The sequence below is a fragment of the Nicotiana tomentosiformis genome, chromosome 1 (assembly GCF_000390325.3).
Source record: "Nicotiana tomentosiformis chromosome 1, ASM39032v3, whole genome shotgun sequence".
In the NCBI taxonomy this organism is placed as follows: domain Eukaryota; kingdom Viridiplantae; phylum Streptophyta; class Magnoliopsida; order Solanales; family Solanaceae; genus Nicotiana; species Nicotiana tomentosiformis.
This window is the reverse complement of record NC_090812.1, coordinates 153,761,868-153,784,014: the sequence shown is the minus strand read 5'-3', so window position 1 is coordinate 153,784,014 and position 22,147 is coordinate 153,761,868. Positions and strand designations below refer to the sequence as shown.

Sequence of the window (22,147 nt, the reverse complement as noted above, 5' to 3'; positions counted from 1 at the left end):
ATGAGAGATTCTTGTATTCTCGAAGTGAAGCATATCATTTTCTCTCCTACAACTAATAAAGAATAAAAAAGAAAAAAAGTTGTAAGCCTCGTAATGTTTAAGATAATTAACGTAGATGAAGAGAAAAAAGAAGAAAAAAATGCTAAGAAAATAGAAACTTACTCTTTAAATCCCTTCTTTGACATAGAACTTCCACTTCGAGATGCCATTGGTCAAAAGTTAAAGGTGGAAAAGAATCAAGGTGATCTAAAATTCTTTAGACTTTGGACTGATTTCTAGGTCTTCTTCAACAACAGAAAGATTGAGATCGGCAAACTTGGTTCTGACAAAAAATGACTTGAATATATATACTACTTCTTAAATTTAACTTTATTAATGACTTACCTTAACTTTCTGCGAGCAGAGGCGGATCTACGAATTGAAGTGTATGGGTTCCTACCGCAATTTCAAATCAATATATCATAATAATCTAACTAAGGAACGAGTATCAATATTCAACATAAATTTCAAAATAACAAAATACTTAAAGATAACATATGAATATAAACATTATCATTACAATTGTACTTGACAACTTGTCATGTCTTGAAAATGATCAATGATCGCATCATTAGGTACACTTTCAAATACTTCATCATCTATATAACAAACTAAACAATCATTCAAAAATCCATCACCAATTCTGCTTCGCAAGTCATTTTTAACGTACTTCATCAAAGAAAAAGCTCTTTTTACCGTTGTTGTAGCGACATGCAATATCAAACTTAACTTCACAAGCAAATAAACAAGTCTCCAAGTCATGTACAAATTTGTTTTAACCAACGTCTCTGAAAGATCACCAAGTCTTATCAAGTTAGAAAATTCATTGCCCGCCTCTCGCACATAGTCAATATAGATGTCAAACTCAAAACGAAGATACTCAAGCATAGAATCAGTGAACTCATTCGGATAGTGTGTAGCAAGTTTCATAATCCTATCTTTATCATAATTTGTAAAAGAATTTTCTGGACTCAAACTAGCCATACCAAGAATTAGATCAGTATTCACTTCACTGAAACGACTGTTAAGCTCCGAAAGTTGTAAATCAATAACAGCATAGAAAACCTCTGCACGCAAATGATAAGAATATGTAACACTTGATTTCTAACGCTTCGACTTTCCATAAACATAATTCATATCCATTTTGGGGGTCACAATACCATGCTTGACACAAAATAAAGAGACATCTGCTACCAAAGAACCCCATCTAGAATCTCTCATATCTTGAAATTATCTTTTTACGAAACCAACAAGCTTCATAGCACTAACAATATCTTGATCTTTTTTTTGTAAAGCCATATTCAAATCATATGTAATTGCCAACACTTTCAACATTAAATGCAACATATATACAAACTCATAAGATCTTATGTCATCCACTAGACTTTTTGCCATTGATCTCTCATGATAATTTGAACCCTCGATTGCAAGAACTCCAAGTACATGAATAATTGATGAGAATAAACTAATAAAATTACGCACCGTCTTAAAATGAGAACCCCAATGAGTATCACCTGCCCTTTGAAGTCCAAGTTCTTAATTTAAACCGCTTCCCGTATGAACTTTACCGAGGACTAATAGTTCCTCTAATTTTTCTGCTTGATCATCTCGAAGCATCTCCCTATGCTTAAAAGAACACCCAACAATATTTAAAACATTTGCAAGAATATCAAAAAATTGTTCTGTCTCATAATATTTTTTTGTAACAGCAACAAGAGTCAATTGCAGTTGATGAGCAAAATAATGTATGGAATATGCCGAAGGAGTATCATTCATAATCAAGGTTTTAAGACCATTAATTTCTCCCTGCATGTTACTAGCTTCATCATAACCTTATCCTCGTATTTGAGATTTACTCAATGAATGTTCTAAAAGCAAAGAATATATTGCTTCTTTTAATGACTTTGCGGATGTATCTTTAACATGAACAATACTAAGGAATCGCTCAATAACTTTACCCTTTTTGTTGGCATGACGCAAAACAAGCGCAATTTGTTCCTTATGAGAGATATTCTTAGACTCATCAACCAATATCCCAAAATAATCTCGTTTAAGTTTTCAATAATTGCTTTCAATATTTCTTTCACACAAGAACACACAATGTCTTTTTGTATACTTGGACAAATCATGATTTCATTTTTGGGAGCATTTTCTAACACAACTTTCTTTACATCATCCTTCTTATCTGCATACCACTTTAAGAGATCTAAGAAGTTGCCTCTTCTTGTAGAAGTTTCACGCTCATCGTGACCCCGAAAATGCATTCCTTCTTTTAAAAGATACCTTGCAACATCAATTGAGGCATTCAAGCGAACCCGATACTCACTTTTAGTTTTCTTGGATTGCTTGTCAAAAGATATTAGAATAGATTGTGATTGATTCAATAAATCTAGTATCATCTTGAAACACCGATTATGAACACTATTCACTTCACCCGCATGTCCGTTAAGCCTTTCTATACCTTTATTCCAAGCCCTAAAATCATCTTTTGTAAAAGAATCACTTACTTTTTTTCCATATCCTCCAATCTCATTTTTAAACAAGTGACAACATAAGCAAAACACTGCATCTTCTTTAATATTGTATTCTAACCATCCAGAATATGAAGTTTTAAACCATTCCGGATTAAAGTGACACTATTTTCCACCAAAATTTATTTTTTGGAAAAATAAAATTATGAGGCCGACAAGGCTCCCTTTGAATATAATGTCTTCCCGCGGTCGCGTAGATTAGGAGGATATTTTGAAATTTATTTTCTTTCACTAGGATCAGGGGTAGGAAGATTCAAATCCAACATAATATCTTTGTGTGATGATTGAGAAGAATTGACATTGTCATTTACCACTAGACATGAATGAGAGTTTAGCGAATGAGAACTAGAAGTAGAACCTGAACAGGTTTGCGACTTGAAAAATCTCTTGATCATCTTGACTCACTAAAATTCCTTACAAATAATAACACACAAAGTAAATATTACAGTAAAGAATTTTGCCCAAAAGATCACTTTACAAAGAATACTCCAAGGAGACGAGAGAATCAATAAATACCTCAACAAAAGAAAGATTCTAATCTGATTCTACTTCTTGTTTATTAATTTTTTTCTTAAAAAATAAGATCTAGACCCAACTTCATAAGTTAAAATAAAAGATTAAAATTTACAAAAGCTAAAAATAATAATAAAAATTAAAGTAGATGGTACCAATCCCAAATCCATCGAGTATTAATCCACTACTTTTACAAGAAGTGATCATAACAATGGCTACAGAAAGTTAAGAGTTATTTTTTCACATATATAATATAAAGGGAAAATAATTATTACAAAAAATTGAAAGAGGGAGAAGACCTGCAATGGATGGCAGGATCACTGATTTTGTCTTTGATATGCAACAAAAGAAGAAGCCAAGATTCAAGAAGCAAGAATGAAGAATAGTGGCTGCAATTTTCGTCTAAAACCCTAACATTTGGTTATTTGATACAAAATAACTTTTGAGAAGATTTTGATTTGGTTGTTTCTTTTAGGTTGTATTTAGCCATTTATTACTATTATTTTATTTTTAAAAAGTAGACTAAAGGGAAAGTAGTACTAACTTGACAGGGAACTTAGTGTTTTGTGGTCCCGTCTCGTAACTTTTTTCATTTTTTCTAGTTCATTTAAAGTATTTCTCAAAAAATAAAAAATAAAATAAAATAACCTTACCTTACCTTACCTTACAGGGATTCGAACTCGCATTAACAGGTTATAGGATGCGAGCCATACCCGAGTTCCCAAATTTACCACTGAACCAATAATACATTTTAGGACTGGGTTCCTATATAATTATTCTTATACATTCAATAAATTTCTTAATACAAATATAAGGTCTAGGAAAAAGCTACTGGTTCCCGAGAACCCCTATAATTGTAGATTCCCCCATGTCTGCGAGAGAGCAATCCTTAAATCGATGAGATTCTTAATGACATTTTGATAAATGAAAAAAACTAATATATTATTGTTAATAACGGATAAAGATTCCAAAATAGTGATAAGAGATAAAGTTTACATGGTAATAAAATTAATTTTTGTGCTTTATGTCATGAATTTCAACTATTTTGAGAAGACATCCATCTTGGCAACTCGAGGAATTTAATTAAATTAGTTTCTCGCACGTGTATTGCACGCGTATGCCGAGTTATGTAATATACAATTTTATAAATAATATAAATATTGTTAAAACAAAGGTTAGAGAAAATAATTATACATGAAAGGATAAAGTACATGTTTATGTGAATTATTAGTATGAATTGCCATGTGATAACTTGTTTATTGAGGTCAAGATGATTAGATATCGCCTGAACCTACGAACATGTATAGTATTTCTTGATCAATACCATGAAATAATATCCTTTACATTTAGAGTACACAGTGAGAGTAGTATTATTAAGTAACAGTGTCGTAATCAAGTGTATTAAAAGATCGAGTAAGCAGTAACAAAATATTTTGGTGTATACAAAGGATAAGGAAAATCACAACTCGTCAAAAAAGATATTAAAAGCATGAGTGCATAGTTCTAGCTTCTAACAAATGCTTACCTGTTTGAAGCATACTGATAAATGGCCAAAAATGCATGATGTTGAGTGTATTTTCATCTTATTTGTCGTGTGAGTTGCGGGAGATTACATGCTATTTGAAGTGAATTATACTAATTATGCATTTCTTATTTGTAGGAGTGAGCGTGAATGATAATGGAGCAAAAGATATCAAATTATTGCAAAAAGGAGAAAAATGGAAGGATTGAGAGCTCGTCAATTCTTGTGCGTGGCACGAAAACGGATACGAAAAAGGATAAAAGTGAAGGCACAAAACAGCGAAGTGAAGCAAAGGCAAGGATCGCTTCGCGAAATGGAAATTTTTCAAAAGTTGAATCTGCGTCCATGGGCGCGCAACGCGCGAAGGCAGATGCGGATTCCAGCTTTTCCCATCCCAAAGGATTGAAAAGTTCCTCCCCTTAGCAACCTTAAGTGATATAAATACATCAAAGAACGACTTTTCAAGGGTTACACAACATCTTTGAAGGCAAGAACAAGCAAGAAGCAAAGCGAAAGATTCGGAAACGATATTTTATCTTTCTTCTTCCTTTTTCTATTATTGGTGATGAATTCTTATATTGTAGTTGTGAAAATAATTATGAGTAGTTAAACTCTTTATTCTAGGGTTTGATTGAACCTCGTTGAGTATGAATTTTTTGTTGCGTTTAATATAAGTTTGCCATTGAATTTTCTCTACTTGTTCAACTACGTAATTATTATGGTTGATTGAAGGACTCTCAATTGACTATGCCTATTTAGTGTGTATTACTTGGAAAAGGGTACATATTTAGGTAGTTGTTGAACAACATCACTCCTAACGTATATGAGGGATCAATGGGGGTTTAAAGTTAAGATTAGGAATAACGAAACCTTGGTGCGATCTTAGTGAGTGGTAAACTAGTGACAAATAACGTAGTTCGGAAGAATACATCTAGTAAATTGTTGTATTTGTTTCGAAAATAATTACGATATCTAAAGTGCTCACAATCGGTAAAGAATATCTAAGCAAATTTATAGGAGACGTGGCGAAGAGGATTCCGATCTTGTCTACAATATTTTCTTTGTTAGTAATAAAATTATAGCTTTTTAATTACCTTACTTTTAGTTATTAAACACTCAAATAATTATTCAATATTTCTGGAAGTTGATTACTTGAATTCTTGCGAAACTAACAGTTGTGATTAGTAAGTTAATTCCCTATAGGATTCGACTCCGAACTTATGAATCAGATTATATGTGCAACGACCGCTTAGTCCTTTTTATAAGGCATAGTTGGGCGTGATCAAATTTTGGCGTCGTTGTCGGAGAATTAACGGTGTTATTAATTACAACTAGAAGAATTGCTAGGATCCTTAGTTTAGTCAATTTTCTTCATTTTAAATTCATTATACTGAAATTCTAACGTTTGTAGTCTTGTGTGTTACAAGTGCATGCCTAGAAACTCCTTAACAACTGGTGAATTGTACGAAGCATTACCAGACACCTGAGAAAGGTTTCAAGGCACTAAATTGAGCAAACAAAAAGGACAAACGATAACAAAACCTAACAGAACAGATCAAACTAGACATGGGGGACGTCATAGATGACCAAAACAAGAGAAACAATGTGAATGACCCGAACAATCAAGGTGTGGCACCTCTTGTGTCAGAAGCAACCTTGTATGATTTGGCGCAACCCACCGCTGAAAACCTTGCAACCTCAATTGTAGTCCCTCCGATACAAGCGAAATCATTTCAAATTACAAACAACATGTTACATTTGTTGCAGAACAATGGACTGTTCTCGGGGTCTTACATTGAAGATACACAATAGCATCTGAATTTTTTTTTGTCGATTTGTGTCACGCAAAGGCAACCTAATGTGATACCCGAAGCAATAAGACTGTTGTTGTTTCCATTCTCAGTGGCAGGAGAGGCTCAGACTTGGCTCAATTTGCTCCCCATAAACTCCATCACTACTTGGGAGGAATTAGTCAAGCAGTTTTTAAACAAATTTTACCCATCCAATAAGACTGCCAAGCAAGTTGATGAGATACTGAGCTTCAGACAGAAACCAACTGAAACGCTGCAAGAAATATGGGAGAGGTTCAAGTGGATGTTGGTTAAGTGTCCACACCATGGCATTCCTGATCTGATTGGGGCAAAAGTTCTACATGGGATTAGCAGACATCTTGAAGGGCAATGTTGATGCTTCAGCAGGTAGAGCATTTTTTAGCAAATCATTTAGAGAATGTAAGGTCTTACTTGATAAAATGGCTCAAAACTTAGGATAGATGACAAGAGACTCTACAATCACTCATGTAGTTCACTCAGAGCTCTAGACCTAAACAACTCCATGACTAAGAATATGGCTACTATGATGATGCAATTGAGTATCCTAACCAAAAGATTGATGAGTCCGGCCAGAAGCAGGTGCATATAGTTGACATGACAAATGGATGATTATGCACACCAGGCATTAATCAGCCATATGCATGCTCATGGAGAGGTGAGAGTGAGGATCAGAATTATCAAGAGAATATGAACTATGTGAGCAACTATGGAGGCCAGATACAAGGTGGTCAGACTTGGGACAGCAGAATCAATAATATAGGCCAACACAACAGTAGTACAATAATAATAATAATAATAATAATAATCCTGGAGCTACACAACCATAGGGTCAGGTTGTGCCTTATCAAAGGCAACAAGGGTACAATCAGCAGAATCAACAACTAGCTTATCAACAATATCAACAGATAGTGCGATAAGATGATGAGTTGTTTGAATATAAAGGAATGCTGCAACAACTCATTAGTTCCAGCGGGAAAATGGAAGAAAATGTCCACCATATATAAGAAAAGGTAGTATTACATGACTCAGCTATCAAGGGCATTGGGATTCAACTAAGAAAAATATCTATGGACCTTAACAATCGTCCTCAAGGGACATTACTTGCGGACACACATGATAACCCGAAAGAGCAGGGCCCTAAGCAGTTGATGGTTGTGAGTCTCAGAAATGGTATAGATCTTTATCTAGAGCAAGAAATTGAAAGCTGACCAACTGAGATACTTGTGCCAGTACCAATTGGGGTAGATGAGTCAACCGAGCTAACAGAAGTAAGAGTGCAGCCAGCTCAGGAGGAACTAAGCAAAGAGAAAGAGGTTGCAAAGGAGACTGAGAAAGTGCAAGAGAGGGCATTAGAAAAAGTGCCTAAGCAGGATCTAACTCAAGTCACAGGAAAGAAGCGACCGCCAGCACCCTTCCCGCAGAGGTTGGCAAAATATCAAAAGGATGGGCAGTATAAGAAATTTATGGAGATGTTGAAGCAGATTCAGGTGAACATTCATCTAATTGATGCTTTAAGGGAGATGCCCGATTATCCAAGAATGATGAAGGACTTGATGTCTTGCAAGTTTGACTTTCAAGACTTGGAAACTGTGACATTGACTCAGACCTGTAGTGTTGTTGTGACAAGACCTATAGCGGAGAAGCTATCCAACCCTGGAAGCTTCACAATTTCATGCACCATAGGTAGCTATGCATTCGCCAAAGCATTGTGTGATTTGGGGGCGGGCATAAATCTGATGACATTAGCTATCTATAAAAAGTTAGACATTGGAAGAGCAATGTCCACATCTATGTTACTACAGCTAGTTGATCGAACAGTGAAAAGGCCATCAGGTATACTTGATGATGTACTGTGCAAGTTGGGAAGTTGTGTTTCCGATAGATTTTGTCATTCTGGACTGCTAGGTCGATGAAAAGATTCCCATAATTTTGGGAAGGTCATTCTTGGCCACAGGAAGACCTCTAATTGATTGTGAAACTAGGGAGCTGAAAATGAGGCTAAATAATGAAGAAATAACATTTAATGTGCAAAATTCTATGCGGCGACCCAGTGAGTTTGCAAACTGCTCTTTGATAAAAGCTGTGGATATGATCATGGAGAAAAATGATGAGGCACCTAATGCAAAAGACCCTCCAGCAGCCTGCCTCATGAACTTAGAAGAGGTAAATGGTGAGGACTTGGCGGAGTGGGTGTTGGCCCTTGAAGGCCAAGGGTACTAGAAAAGAGAGCTCAAATTCGAGTCTTTACACTTAGAAGAAAGAAAGACCCCTCCAGCTAAGCCATCGATCGAAGAGCCACCACAGTTGGAACTGAAACTGCTACCATCTCACCTAAGGTATGCTTTCTTGGGACCTAACTCGACTTTACATGTTATTATCTCATCTGGTTTGTTAGATGTGCAGGTAGAATAACTTTTGCAGGTGTTAATAGAGTGCAAGACTGCAATTGGTTGGACCATTGCAGATATGAAGAGGATCAGCTCGGCCTTCTGTATGCATAAGATTCTACTGGAAGATGGGCACAAACCTTCCAGAGAAAATCAAATAAGGCTGAATCCCAACATGAAAGAAGTCGTGAAGAAGGAAGTGATCAAGTGGTTATATGCGGGAATTATTTTTCCCATCTCCGACAGCAACTAGCCCAGTTCAATGTGTGCCAAAGAATGGTGGAATGACTGTGGTGCAAAATGAGAACAACGAGTAGATCTCAAAAAGAACAGTCACGGGATGTCGAATTTGTATGGATTACAGAAGATTGAACAAGGCCATCCAAAAAGACCATTTTCCCCTGTCGTTCATTGATTAAATGTTAGATAGATTGGCATGGAGGACCCACTTTTGCTTCTTGGATGGATACTCGGGGTATAATCAGATATCTATTGCCCTGGAGGATAGAGAGAAAATGTCATTCATCTGTCCATATGTCATCTACGCTTTTCGGAGAATGCCGTTTGGCTTATGCAATGTACCCCGCCACATTCCAAATATGCACGATGGCCATCTTCATAGATACGGTGATGCAAGTGATTATGGTGTGGGAGAAGTGCTGGGGAAGCGAAAGAAGAAGGTCATGCACCCAATCTACTATGCAAGTAGAACCCTGAGTGGTGCCCAACTAAACTAAAGAGTGATCGAGAAGGAGATGCTAGCAGTGATGTTTGCATTTGACAAATTCAGGTCATACCTTATAGGCTCGAAGGTAATTGTTTATAATGACCATGTTGCTCTCAGGAACCTAATTTAGAAGAAGGATTCAAAGTCGCACCTGATTCGATGGGTGCTACTACTACAAGAATTCGATCTGGAAATTCGTGACCTAAAAGGAACAGAGAACCAAGTGTCGGATCACTTGTCCAGGTTGGAAGGAGCGGAGAAGAAGGTTGAGGTAAAAGAGATCATGGAAGCTTTCCCGGATGAACAATTGTTGGCCACAAGCCTTGATGTAGCGCCATGGTATGCAGATATTGCAAATTACCTGGCGAGCGGTATTATTCCCCCATGACCTATCCTATGTACAAAATAAAGAGTTCTTCCGTGATTGTCGCATGTACTTTTGGGATGAGCCTTATCTGTTTAGGATTTGTGTTGATCACATGATCTGGAGATGTACTCCCGAGATAGACCAATCTTCTATTTTGCAGGCCTGTCACGTATCCCCATATGGTTGCCATTTCGGAGGAGTAAGGACAACTGCGAAAGTGTTGGAGTCGGGCTTCTACTGGCCGACATTGTTCAAAGATGCACACTTCTGGGTGAAGGGTTATGATGAATGACAACGGACCGGGAATATTTCCCACCGACATGAGATGCCCATGAACCCAATTTAGGAGGTGAAAGTGTTTGATGTATAGGGAATCGATTTCATGGGGCCTTTTATCAGCTCATATGGCAACAATTAAATATTCGTAGATGTGGACTATGTGTCAAAATGAGTGGAAGTTGTTGCACTCCCTACAAATGATCCAAATGGGGTCACTGGTTTTTGAGAAAGAATATATTCACCCGGTTTGGCTCTCCAAGGGCAATTATCGGTGATGGAGGCACTCACTTCTGCAACCGAGCCTTCGCAAAGTTGTTAGAAAAATATGGTGTGCGCCATAAGATTTCCACCCCATATCACCCACAAACGAAGTGGGCAAGTTGAGGTTTCGAACAAAGAGATAAAGAGTGTTTTGACAAAGACCGTGAATGCTATAAGAACGGATTGAGTGAGAAAGTTAGATGGTGCACTTTGGGCCTATCCTACCACTTTCAAAACTCCAATTGGTATGTCGCCGTATAAATTGGTATTTGGGAAGGCGTGTCTGTCACTTACATGTGGAGTTGGAGCATAGAGCTTTATGGGCATTGAGGCAGTTGAATCTCGATATGGAAATTGCGGGTACAAGTAGAGTCACAAAGTTGCATGAGCTTGATGAGTTCAATTACCATACTTTTGAGAGCACAAGACTATACAAAGAGGGAATGAAGATGATGCATGATAAAAATATTCTTGAGCGGAGTTTTAAACCTGGAGATATGGTATTGCTATACAATTCGAGATTGAAGTTGTTTCCGGGCAAGTTGAAGTCAAGATGGTCAGGACCATTTCGTATGGTAGAGATGCATTCAACTAGAGTCGTCGAGATTGCATCGGAAGATGGCTCCGGCAAGTTCAAAGTTAATGAGCAAAGACTAAAACATTATCAAAGCGTGGTTGAGGAAGATAAAATGATCTCGACTTTGTACTTGAAAGATCCTTGATAAGGGATAGCCTGAGTCATGCCGCGACGTTAAATCAGGCACTTCTTGAGAGAAAACCCATGGTTTTGTTGTAATTTGTCGTGCCGCGACGTTAAATCAAGCGCTTCTTGGGAGGCAACCCATTTTATTTTGTGTTTTTATTTATATTCCTTGTTTGATTTGGAATTGTGGAAGCATTTACATGTGTTATGAATGTTGCAGGAATGCGATTGTGTGAAGTGGAATGACTTGGGGGGTGAAGAAATCATGAGAAAAGGCCAAAAATGGCTAAATTCGAAAAGCTAAAAAAATGGCCAGCACTGGGCTCGTCTAAATTAGCGCTTCGCGCGAAGGCAGACGCGAACCCATGCCAGCCAAATGAAAAAAATAGTAAAGTCACCCATGGCGAGACTCACTTCACGAAAAATTGCACAACACCGTGTGTGCGCCCGCGCGCTGCATACAAATAGACGCGCTAGTCATGTTGGCTTCTTCTCGCGGATAGTTAAGTCCGCCTGTGGAACGATTGTCTTCGCTAAATTATCTTAATTTTTTTTCTCTTTTTTCCAAACTGTAAAAAGTGGGCCTAACCCTTAGGAATGCGGTAATACATCTAAGAAATTATTCCACCGAACGTACTCCCCTTTGGATGCGGGAATAGCAACATGAACTAAATGCCTTATCCACGCCAAGGAACTTATGCCAAAGAGTCCTCACAAATGATGATTCAGACGAGATTCGACATTTATAAACCAGGAAACGCTCGATTTCCATTTCAGTTGTAGGTGTAACCAACATGCTATTAATGATAAGGCAGAAAGAAATAATAGAAAAATAGTGCTAGTATAAAGATCTTCATTAGTGTGTAAACCGATTGTATATCACCACTAATAAACACCTGAATAAGCGATATTCACTGGGCCAAGAGCACCCCCTCGAGTAAAAGCTTCCACGGCCGGTTGACCAAAATGAGGATCCCAAATTGCATGAGCAATAGGTCTTACATGTAAAGGGTCATGTACCCACGACTCAAAATTTCATTGCCAAGCTATATGAAACAGATTTCCGGAAGTCCACAGAAAAATTATTGCTAATTGACCAAAGTGAGAAGCAAAAATATTCTGATAAAGACGAACCTCAGTAATATCATCATGACTCTCGGAGTCATGTGCTGTAGCAATACCAAACCAAATACGACGAGTAGTGGGGTCCTGAGCTAAGCCTTGGCTAAACCTTGGAAATCGTAATGCCATAATACTTTTCAAATCCTCCTAGCCATTATCCCACTTCAATAATTCTTGCTAAGAAGAATGCCCATGTTGAGACAATTCCACCAAGAAAGTAATGGGTTACTCCTACAACACGTCCTTGTATAATGCTCAAGGCTCTCGGCTTAGTAGCAGGAGAAACGTTTAATTTGTTATGAGCCCAAACGATAGATTCAATAAGTTCTTGCCAATAGCTTTCCAGCTTTTATTTTTCCTTTATCATAATAACTTAAAATCCTTTCCCCCTTGTTCCCTGTTCTTATTTCCCTCTCTATCTGTCACGATCAAACACCCCAACCCCTCGTACGAACCCTTCTTCCATCATTTCCTACCTGGTAAAACCCTCCATCCCCCCCCCCCCTCATGTTCTTCTCTTCTGTTTGTTTCCTTCCCCCTCCCTCTTCATTTTTTTCCCTGTTTCATTGCCCCCACCCCCACGTAACAGCCCCCATTCTATCCTCCCTTAGGTTAGTTTTGTTTATCTCTTTCTTTCTTGTTATGGTTTATTTTGGTAGAGTAATTGAATTTCTAATTTTGGAGCATAGTTTGCTCTAGATTTTGTTGGTTGTTGTGCATAGTGAGGTGGGAAACTACAATTCCCACCACCTCACTCAAATTGGGAGGGTAAAACACATGTTACTTGCATTGAAATATGATGGTAAAAATTATGCATGTAAGGTGTTTGAAAAACTGCCCGAATGAGAATTTTGATAGATTTTGTGACGTCTGAGTAGCAAGACTCATTATTTTGGTAATATGAACATCTCTTAAGTGTGGGGTAGCCATTTGGGGGTCTTCACACTTAAATTGCATTGTTTTAGAACGAATGTCAACTTGCGGCCAACTTAGGCACCACTCGTGCACGACGTGTGTGTCATCCTACCCACTTGATTTTCAATGATATTAAGTAACCTTATATCAATGTAATTAAGTTGTAGTAGACACTTTTACCCTAGTTGCATACTTACACTTTAGGGATAAGTGTGTGGTGCGATGTATACCGCTATGACTCAATGTTACACATTATACTAATATGTGTTTTGTATCTTTTGCATGTGATATGGCAGTCTCTAAAATACCAACTAGAAGCCATGGAGCCTGTGGCAGTGGTAAGCCACCCCTAATGAAACCTCCAACTAACAAGAATGTAGCAGCGAAGGGTAATACAGAGGCATATTGGAGTCGAGACATACTTTGAGGAGCATGGAGATGCAGAGTTGTCTGCTTTGAGTGCTACTGAAGGCACTTCTACTGAGGAGCTTACGGAGTTTCGAGAGGTGGCTGTTGGGGATGCTTCTCCAACTAGGGAGGGTGAGATGATAGCCGTCGTCGATACATCTGGTCCGGCTCGGTCTGCCATCAGCATTGCGGACCGAGGTTTGCTACCGGTCCTTCCCGCAGTCTGAGATATGATTAGGGAGTTTCTGACATCCACTCTACTATTGATCATTTATGGTATGTTTCTGTGATATTGTGCAACTGGGGACAGTGCACTCTCTTAAGTGTGGGGTGGGGGTATCAGAATTTGATTTTTGTGGCATGTGTTTAGTTGCTAGTGATACATTTTGTCGTGATCACACTCAAGGCCATTGTAATTGTATAATTATAGTTAGATTTTTATTGGCATAATTTCGGATTTTCTTTAAACCACGGTTATTTCCCAAGGATGCTATTTTCTTGAATCGGGTAGTCTTATGTAGTTTTCTTTCTCAAATCTTGTAAAAGAATTTGTGAACTTTGCCCGGCGATGGATTGCCTAGACAGTTTTCTTGAAGGTTTAAAGTCTAAGAAAAAATATACAAAAAGAGATTGAATTGTGCTTAGTACTTTCCTTGTAATTCTTGTGCTTGGAATGGGAAGTGATTGAATATTATTCTTTATGACATATTTTATATAGGGGCTTAGACTTAGAGCATTTGTGCTTAGTACTTTCCTCGTAATTCTTGTGAGTATGTGCCTTGAGAATATATGTGACTTTATTCTGACTCTTGGGATCATCTTTTGACTCTTGTTATGTACTTTCTATATGGTTTAGTTTTATGATGACTGTGCTTAGCTGATTTAACTTCAGAGTCGAATTTGAGCCGTCTTGAGTAGGTCATGTGCATTGTGCGAGGTGAGAAGCTTGAGTTATACTTTGTGCCATCCCAAGATAGTCTAGAACTTACCTCATGTGTGAGTCGAAGCGAAATGATTAAGTATCGTTAGGCCAGGAGATGATATAGGCATTTTTTGGATTGACCATTGAGCCAGTTTTATCCACCAGTGCTAATATTATTTATAGTCAACCATTTTGAGTGTGTAGACCTTTTCTTTGGCACCTACTTTACAAGCTAAATATCCTTTGTTCTTAATCAAATCTTGTTCACCCTTTACTTCCGAAAGCACTTAAGTCTCTATAATAGTAAAGAGAGAGACTGGATAGCTTTTGAGTGGAAGCATAGGAAGGCCGAGAAGGCGCGTTGTGTTTAAATGAATTGCTAGCCGGAAACACCAAAATTAAGGGGAGTGTAAAAAAACAAAAAGAAAAAAAATAAATTTTGAAGTACACCTCCCATGTATTGATCTGGGCTAGTGAGCATCTACGTGATGATATGCTTAAAGAAGAAGGGCCTAATTGTGTATTGGTCTGTGGCAGGACATTGACTTGGTCGTGATGATAAGGTGTTTGAATGTGAAGTGTAGTGTATTAAAGTGCTTAGGATGGATAGTCACTATTTTTTCCAAATATATCATACCTGTCCCTTAGCCTACATTACAACTTGTGAAGTCCTACTTGATCTGAGTCTCTGCGAACTTAAATTAGTCAAGTCTTACACTACGGGCAAGCCTGAACTTGGGTGGCATATGAGTCACTTTTGCGAGAGTGGCGAATTCTTTCGATTGGAGAGTCATTAAAATATACTTAAACTTATGTTTGAGTGTGTGGATTCCTTTATCTCTTTGGTTTGTTGGTGAGGGCACATGATTTGCAAAAGATTGGTAAAGGCCTTGGTTTTGAGTTGGCACAAGAAGCGAGTCTTAGTTTGGGATGTATTGGAGTCAAATTTTGAGGCTAGGATGTTAGAGAGAGTCACATAATTATTTTAATTAGTCTTGTCATGATGTAAAGCTTGAGGAAAAGTATGAATAATGCTTATGCTAGGTTCTAAGCATTGGTATAAACCACTGTCATTGGCGTGAGGCTTGAGTAGTTTTGAAAATTTATTTCTTGCCAATGTGCTTAATTTTATTCGCTCGAGGACGAGCAAAAGTCTAGGTGTGGGGTGGTGATAAATGGCCAAAAGTGCATGATTTTGAGTGTATTTTCATCTCATCTGTCGTGTGAGTTGCGGGAGATTACATGATATTTGAAGTGAATTATACTCATTACGTATTTCTTATATGTAGGAGTGAGCTTGAATGATAATGGTAGCAAAAGATATCAAATTATTGCAAAAAGGAGAAAAATGGAAGGATTGAGAGCTCGTCTATTCTTGTGCGTGGCACGACAACTGTGATGACCCAAAATGTTATATTTAAATCTAATAATTAATTTTGTGTACTAAGACCTTGAAAAGCACTATTTGTCACTCCTCTCCTTGCATGCGAAGTCCATAAAAATTTTCGGAAAGTTTTTATGTAAAAAATGGATTAAAATGTGAACTAGAGCCTTAAAACTCAACTGAGTTGACTTTGGTTAATATTTTGAGCAAGCAGACCCGTATCAGTATTTTGACAGTTCCGATCGATCCGTATCGTGATTTGGGACTTGGGCGTATGCCCGAAATTTAATTTAGAGGTCCCTAGCTCAAGTTATGACCATTTAACGGAAACTAGTAATTTAAAGGTTAAAGATTTTCAAGTTTGACAACAGGGTTGACTTTTTGATATCGGAGTCGTAATCCAGTTTCAAATATTTTCATAGCTTTGCTATGTCATTTATGACTTGTGTGCAAAATTTGAGGTCAATCGAATTTGATTCGATAGGTTTCGGCATCGAATGTAGAAGTTGGAAATTTCATAAGATTAAAGTTTCAAGTGAGTTCGCACAAGACCTAACTTCAAATGAGCATAACTCTCATGATACGAAGTTGTACATGGTGTATTACCTATCAAATGAAATATATTAATAGTCTAGTTTCTAAAGTTTTAAACTGTTTATCATTTGGACATTCCTACAAGAAGTTATGAGTTATGACCAAATTACCAAAGGCTGACAGAATGCAATTATGCGACCACTATGCGACCATTATGCGATCGCAAAATGGTTATGCGACCGCAAACTGGTCGCAAAATGGTCCAGAACAGCCCAGTTCTAGGCACCTATTTGTGCGATCATTTTGCGACCCGCACACCAATTGTGCGGTCCATTGTGCGACCGCATACCTGTTTTCGGAGGGGTAATTTTTCTATTTTTATAACTCGACCCCATTTTGATAAATATGCTTTGGGGTTTATTTTAGGGCATTTATCGGATGATTTTAGAGAGAAGTGAGAGTGTTCTAGAGAGAAGAAGTAGATAAAGTGTCTTGTTCATCAAATTCTTGTCCCAGCCTTGAAAACCAACAAGAAATTTCTCAAGTTCTTCATCAAAGATGTAAGGTTCTAATCCCTAATCTTCAATTTCGAGTTAGGTAATGATGGGTGATTAAGAGTATAATTCTTGGGGTAAGTGTGCCTTATCCTATATTGATTATATTTCATGATGTCATACTCATTTACATCATGAATAAGTGAATTTAGGGGGGAAAATTATTTTTTTATAAAATCTTCCAAAAACGAGAATTTAAGATTTGAAGGTTCATTTGATATCGGAATTAGATAATTTTTGTATGGTTGAACTAGTAGCGGAATGGGTGTTCGGATTTCGTGAGTTTTTCGGGTTTTGAGACGTGGGTCCCACTGTCAAATATTTAAATAAATTTCGGATTTTTATCCGGAAAAATTATTAAATTCATATGGAATTAATTCCTATGATTCGTATTGAGTATATCGAATTGTTTGTGAATAGATTTGAAACTTTTGGAGACAAATTTAAAAGGAAAAGTTGTGGTCGAGTAATTGATTGGATTTGCAAAGCGAGGTAAGTGTCGTGGTTAATCTTGACTTGAGGGAATAGAACCCTAAATTATTTGTTATGTGAAATGCATATGAACGACGTATAGGCGAGGTGACGAGTATCTATACGTCGTCAAATTAATTGTTTGCATATTTACTTGAAAAATCATAAATTATTTTAAATCCTGAATTAATTATTATTATAATTATTTCTCTTCTATTCTTTGTCAAATATTAATTATTGAATTCCTGTAATAATTACTACATCTTATTTGAATTATGTGTATTAATTGCTACTTGACATTTAGCATATTAAACGTTAAACTGCCTATTTTCTCCCTGATTTTCATAATAAATTGCTATTTGTCATTGTTTGTTTTATAATTAAATCATAATTATTGTATGTTTGTTGTCTTATAATTTTATATTAAGTGTTGCATTTATTGGAAAAATTTCTTCTATAAGAATTGGCAAATGAATATATTGGAGGAGCGGGCTGCACGCCGTAACAGAATTAATTGAAATGGATATATTGGAGGATCAGGTTGCATGCCGCAACAGACTTATTAAAAGTCTATATTGGAGGATCGAGTTGCACGCCGCAACAGACTTGATTAAAATGAATATATTGGAGGAGCGGGTTGCACGCAGCAATAGAATTGAATGTGAATATATTGTGAGAGCGGGTTGCACACTGCAACGGAAATTGATGGAAATGATAATTGGTTATGACTGCTAAGTTGGATTCAATTATTATAAATGAGTTATCTGATTATTTCTATTATTTGTTGTTATTACTAATATTGCGTACAGGTTAATGTAAGTGACCCGCCTTAACCTCGTCACTACTTCGTCGAGGTTAGGCTCAGCACTTACCAGTACATGGGGTCGGTTGTACTGATACTACACTCTGCACTTCTTGTGCAGATTTCGGAGTTGGTCCTAGCGGCGTACCATAGACTTGCTCAGATTTCAGCTACTTAGAGGAGACTTGAGGTATAACTGCACGACGTCCGCAGTTCTGAAGTCTCCGTCTACTTTACTTTAGTTGTATGTTTGTTTCTAGACAACTTTACTTTATTCAAACCTTTATTTGTATTATTCTAGAAGCTCGTGCAACTTGTGACACCAATTCTGCAATGGTATTTTGACACCGTTGTTTTTATGGATTATTCACTATATTTCAGACCTTACTTCATTCGTTCCTTTATTATTAATAAGTTTTTAAATTGTTTAAAAATGACTAATATTATTCTAACGTTGGCTTGCCTAGCAAATAAAATGTTAGGCGCCATCACGGTCCGAAGGTGAGAATTTCGGGTCGTGACAACAACAGACGCGAAAAAGGAGAAAAGTGAAGGCACAAAACAGTGAAGAGAAGCAAAGGCACGGATCGCTTCGCGAAATGGAAGAATTTCAAAAGATAAATATGCGTCCATGGGCGCGCGAGGCGCGAAGGCAGACGCAGATTCCAGTTGTTCCCATCCGAAGTGGGATTAAAATATTCCGCCCCTTAGCAACATCACTCCTAACGTATTTGAGGGATCAATACGGAGAGCTAAAAGGTGGGATTAGAAATAGCAAAACCTTGGTGATCTTAGTGAGCGGTAAACTAGTGCCAGCTAGCGTAGTTCAGATTCGGAAGAATACGTCTAGTAAATTGTTGTATTTGCTCGGAAGAGAATTACGACACCTAAAGTGCTCACGATCGATAGAGAATATCTAAGAAAATTTATAGGAGAACGTGGCGGGGAGGATTCCGATAAGAGGGGAAATCGTAACCCTAGACATTTCCAACCTTCTCTACAACATTTGCTTTGTTAGTAATAAATTTACAGTTTTTTAATTATCTTGCTTTTAGTTTAGTAAACACTAAACTCATTATTCAATATTTCTGGAAGTTGATTACTTGAATTCTTGCTAAACTAGCAGTTGTGATTAGTAGGTTAATCCCTGTGGGATTCGACTTCGGACTTGTGAATCGGATTATATGTGCAACGACAGCTTATTCCTTTTTATAAGGCATAGTTATACGTGATCAAATACCTTCGTCGTTGTCTTGCTGAACTTCTTAGTCCCCTCCTGGTTATCGGCTTTTAATAAAAGGTCGACAATATTATTTGTTAGGGATAATTTCAAAAATATCCCTCCAGGTTTGGCTTCTTAACACTAACTCTTTTGACGTATACAAGATTACGTCTAAATTAAATCCTTTATTTTGTTTTTTTAAATAATTTTTTAAAACACTTATATTTAATGCAAAAATATCATAGTTTGACTAAGTTTTCTATTTTCTAAATATATTATTTTGTTTAAATAATTTTGTAAATATATTCTTCTCTTAAATTCGTTTAGAATAGAATGTAAGTGCCAATGATGTGTATTCTTAACAAAGAATAATATGAGAGTTAAATAGCATTACTGTTGGTGTTTTTCAGCCATACAAATGCCTTCAACAACTTCTCAGACATCTTTTCAATGTTCATTGCTTTATCATACTAATTTTCCTTCTTTTCTATTTCTTCATTCCTTTCTCCACTTTCCACCAGCATATTGTCGTCCTCCAAATGGGCTTTCTCATAGCCAAATGCCCAAATCTATGAGTAGAACTTTTTTGTCCTAATTAAAATCGACTCGAGTTTTTTTGCCTTTTGTGTGATATGTCTGAAAGAGTTATTTATGGAAGAGAAGTGAAGAGAAATTAAGGAAAAATGATAACACATTTATGCATACAAATCAAGTGTATAAAGTTTCTGCTGATAAAATGAAAAGTATATTCAACGTTTTTTTTAAATTTGTCTAAAATCGTTTGCTAGACATCCTCTTAAAAAATACACATTTTCTCTATGTATTTGAAAAGGCTGCAATGATTAGAAACAAAAAGTAGGAACCTTTAGTGAAACTAGGGGTGGCAATTTGAGTCCAAACCCATCCAACCGGTCCAATCCCCAGAGATTAATGGGTTGGGCTACAATATTTTAGTTAATGGGTCTATTTGGGTTGAGTTCAAGTTAACCCATTATTTTTTATAACTCATTCTAAACCATGAAGTAGCCCAAATACAACTCATGAACCTCACCCCAAAACAAAGAGATCTCAATCCAACTTATCTAGAAATTTACTTAGTTGTCACATCATTAGTTTTTTATCTAAGTTTAAAAATGAGAATCAAGGTATTTAAGTTTTAGGGTGTGTTTGGTATGACGAAAAATATTTTCCTATTTTTCACTGTTTGGTTACACAAAATAGTTTGAAATTTTTTTTCTGCCCCCCTCCCCACCCGCAACTTCTTTTTTTTTTTACTTATTTTTTTTTATATTTTTAATTTTCTGTTTTTTCGTTTTTCTGCACCCCACCCACCCCCCAAAATTTTTTTTTATATTTTCTATTTTCTATTTTTTTATTTTTCTGCACCACCCACCCACCCCAACCCTCAACCCCACCCGCAAAATATTTTTCAACTTACACATTTTAAATACTAATTTCTTATTTAAAAAAAATATTTTGATTCTCAACTACTAAGGGGTCGTTTGGTAGGGTGTATAAGAATAGTGCGGAATAAGGTGTATTAGTAATGCATGAATTAGTAATGCAAGTATTAGTTATGCAGATATTATTTCTTATCTACTGTTTGGTATGGTGTATTAAAATTATAATACATTGCATAATTTTTAAGAAAAATAATTGTTTACAAAAATGCCCTCCATATTCTTAAGTTTTAAGGGACTTTAAGGATAATTTTGTCTTTAACCATACTAATGCATGCATTAATAGCCTTGGTATTACTAATGCCATGGTTTTCTATGCATTACTTATACATAGGATAATACCAAGTATTAGTTATACACAAGTTGAAATGTATCAAACAAGGTATTAGTAATGCATAGAGCTAATGCTTGCATTATTTTTTCTAACACCTCCTACCAAACGACCCCTAATAGTATTTATTTACCTTTTATACATAGGTGTATAAATGGTAAAAGACTTCGTTTATGCTAGATGAGCATGGTTCTAAAACATGAGTCAAGTTGGACGGGTTGGGCTATGACGCATTGTTTAGCCTATCTTGGCTCAGCCCATCTTAGCCCAAGTACACTTTGGGCTGGATTGGGCAATAACCCACTTATTGACCTAACTCATCTTGACCTGCCCAAATTCAGCTCAACCCGCCCATTTGCCAACCCCAAGTGAAACATTGTGATCGGAATGGTGGTGACTATTCGTGAATGAGTATGAAAGTCTAGTTGGGGATTGTTGGTAGGCTTTATTTCATTTTTAGTTTTTATAAGTAGGATATTTTAAGGGGTAGTTAGGTAATTCAACTTTTTAGATTAAGAGTTTCCGCTTTTATATATATATATATATATATATATATATATATATATGGATTATTATTTATACTTGTTGTCATTGCTTCTTTTTATCTTTTCTTTAGTCGATGGTCTTCCGGAAATAGCCTCTTTGCCTTCCAAGGTAGGGGTAAGGCCGCGTACATCTTTGATCTCACCCTCCCCAGACCCCACTAGCGAGAATTCACTGGGTTTGTTGTTGTTGTTATTGTTGTTGTAAGTATATACTAATCGAGAAATTAGTTATTTTCAGATTTAAAATCGACATATAATGAACTCAATTCTCTATTCAAGTTAATGAATTAACATTTTTTTTAATAGAGCAATCTAC

At 36.7% G+C, this 22,147-nt stretch overlaps 1 long non-coding RNA gene across 1 annotated transcript; it reads right to left on the bottom strand.

Annotated features, from left to right (window-relative positions):
- Positions 1 to 643: 643 nt before the first annotated feature.
- LOC138894293 (uncharacterized) lies at positions 644 to 3,535 on the bottom strand. Its single transcript, XR_011409090.1, has 4 exons — positions 3,383 to 3,535; positions 2,929 to 2,983; positions 1,522 to 1,665; positions 644 to 827 (listed from the first exon to the last, which is right to left on the bottom strand). It is a non-coding gene; the product is annotated as an uncharacterized lncRNA (long non-coding RNA).
- Positions 3,536 to 22,147: the final 18,612 nt, after the last annotated feature.